At 61.3% G+C, this 2,739-nt stretch overlaps 1 pseudogene; it reads left to right on the forward strand.

Annotated features, from left to right (window-relative positions):
- The first annotated feature begins 408 nt into the window (after positions 1-408).
- LOC147983979 (uncharacterized) lies at positions 409-2,167 on the forward strand (annotated as a pseudogene).
- The last annotated feature ends 572 nt before the right edge of the window (positions 2,168-2,739 follow it).

A 2,739-nucleotide genomic window follows, 5' to 3' on the forward strand; every position in this document is an offset into this window, starting at 1 on the left:
ACGTCAACGCAAAGACCCACACCAGTTGTACTACGTCTAGTCCAACACGGTATAATTTGGATCACAATTTAACATGCATGCCACACACTTCTAATATGATCTGATCAACAGGTGCACTGCATGCAGCTCAATCGATCATCAGGGACCTGTGCATGCTTGTTAGCATGTTCCTGCACGAGGTGGCAGAACGTACTGTTCTTGGAGCATCCATCACTTGTTGCTTCACCTGGTCACTCCATCATCATATATCATCTCTCGATCTAGTTAATTAACTAACCTTTCTTTGGCACCTACGTCGGCGCGCGCATCATGCAAAATCTTAAGCACCGTCGACATTGTTGCACAGAATGTGATTAATGCTCTGCAGGAGTTGTACTCTTAGAAAATCATTCTCGGATAGGGTAGGAGATGAGCTCCCCAGTGCTCCTGCGACGCGGCGCTCCACCTCCCGCAGCCATCCCCGCCGCCGGCTGCAGCCCCGTCCCCTTGCTTGCCATGGCTCGGTCGGTCTCGCCGGTTTTCCCGCCGGGCTTCCCCTCCCCCAGGTTTGGTCGCAGGGAGCTGGCCCTTGCTCTCTTCCCACAGCTGGAGCTCAGTGTTTCGGATCCAGATTCGCCGCCGAGGGTTCCAGCCCGATCCAGCTCGTCCTTCGTCCCTGATTCGCAGCCGGAAGGAAATCTCGAAGGATCTGCCGCGCTGCGCGGTGAGGCAGAGGTTGCCTGCAAAGTAAGCTTTGCCTTCAATGCAACTTTGCTAGATTCAACTCCTCCCCTCCCCATTCAAGGCGCTCACCGGCCGTGCATCAAATCCAAGCCTGCTCGGGCCTTCAATGCCGCACGGCCGCGCCCGCCATCGAGCCCCGAGCCCTCCGCTCCCGCTGACCAGAGCACTGATGGGGATTGGAATCTTGTCCGGGCGCCGTTCTGGTGGAGAGCCAACAGACAGCAAAGCAAGCATTCAAGACGAAGAGCTGCTGGCTTTTACTCCCCACCTGCCTCTGCAGGCTTCGTCAAGCTTCACAAGCGCATCTGCCATCGCTGCTTGGACAGAGGTCATTGCAAGGCCACCTGCCGAAACCCTCTCAAGAGTCTTCGCTGCAGACGGTGTGGCCACAAAGCGCGCTTCTGCTCCATCTCCTCGTCGCCACCTCCCACCTCGCGTCTGCCGCCGCCACCTGCCCTTCCTCCGCCACCGCCAGTGCTGCGCGGTGTGCAAGCGGCCGCCATGGTGCGCATCAGGGACCCGACTTCGCCCTGCGGAGCGCCATGCCGTGGTCACTGCTACCCAGGAGATGGACGTACAGGCCGCAAGCCTTGCGAGCCTCGCCGCGTTCGTCTGGCTGGGTGGCAACCGCCCTCGGGTGAGTGCGGACGAGATGCAGACGGCCATCGCCGACCACTTCCGCATCGACCGCAACTGCTTCAAGGTGAAGCCACACTCGCCGGAGGATATCCTCGCCACCTTCGACTTCCCGCACCATCGCGACCTGGTGACCGCGCTGCCGGGCAGGTTCGAGCGGGGTGGTCTGGACATCCACGTCGCCAAGTGGCGGCTCAATGCTCACGCGGAGGCACTCAACGCCTTCCACCACATTCATCTATGCATCGAAAATGTGGCTCTGAATGCGTGGAACGACAAGGTCGCCGAGCAGGTCCTTGGGCCAGAAACTCTGCTGCACTACTTCGACCACTCCACCGTCATGAGGGAGGATGCCACCTCGCTCAACCTCTGGGCTTGGTCGGCGAATCCTTCAAGCATCCCCAAGGTGGTGCAGCTCACGGTGGGTGATAGCCAGCCGATGGGCGCGTTCGCTGGCCCCTCTGGGATCACAGGGCGGCGCGTGCTTCGCCGGCGTGTCTTGGTTCACCTGGACCGCCATGAAGACTACACGCCTGACGCCAATGGCAATGTGCTGCGGCGCCCGCACTACTCCAACCGCTTCGACTGGAGCTTTCGTGTGGTTGATGGTGAGCCTCGGCCGGGGGAGCGTGGTGCTCAGTCTGATCGCCGCCACAATGACAGAGACAGGCGTGATGATGATCGTGACGATGACGATCGCCGAGGGCGACGTGATGACAGGTAGCCATCCTGGAGAGACTGCATCTTCCGCAGCCGCTCAAGGGAGCCACACCGGAGGGATGGGGATGACCGCCATGACTCCAGGTGAGACGGCCGTCGCGACTCAAGGTGGGATGGCCGCGAAGATGGGCAGAGGCGTAGGGCTGGGACGCCCCCCCCCCATGGCCGCGACTCAGCTCGCCGCCTCCCTGACCGTCGCAGCCGTTCGTTGGAGCGGCCGGCGTCCAGGGAAACGCCTCTGCGAGGCCGCTCTCCTCCACCTTCTCCGCGCACCACCTCTTGTGACATCATAGAGATCCGTGCCTCTTCAAGCCCGGTCTAGCTGCGCAGGGCGCTGTCCTGCTTCTGGGCTCAAGTCCAGCCCTCTCTAACGCTTGACAACGGGACCCCGTCTACCACTGCAGCTACACTAGGCCCAAGCTTGCCCGCTGCTGCTTCTCCGGCTCCAAGCTCGCTCCGCACGCCCGTCTTCGTCCCACGCCTAGTGGCGTCTCCGATGGCGGATGTTGTGTCTTGCTCACTGGGTGAGGGAGAGCGCGGCACCCCGCTCTTTGTTCTGACGGTGCCCCCTCTCTTTGCTACTCCGAGCTCCCCCCCTCCAAGGCGGCCTACAGCTAGGAGGAAGACGCTGGCGGGGGTCACCATTTTTGACCTCAGCCA

The sequence above is a fragment of the Triticum urartu genome, chromosome 2A, assembly GCF_056163025.1.
Source record: "Triticum urartu cultivar PI428250 chromosome 2A, HENAU_Tu73, whole genome shotgun sequence".
Classification (NCBI taxonomy): domain Eukaryota; kingdom Viridiplantae; phylum Streptophyta; class Magnoliopsida; order Poales; family Poaceae; genus Triticum; species Triticum urartu.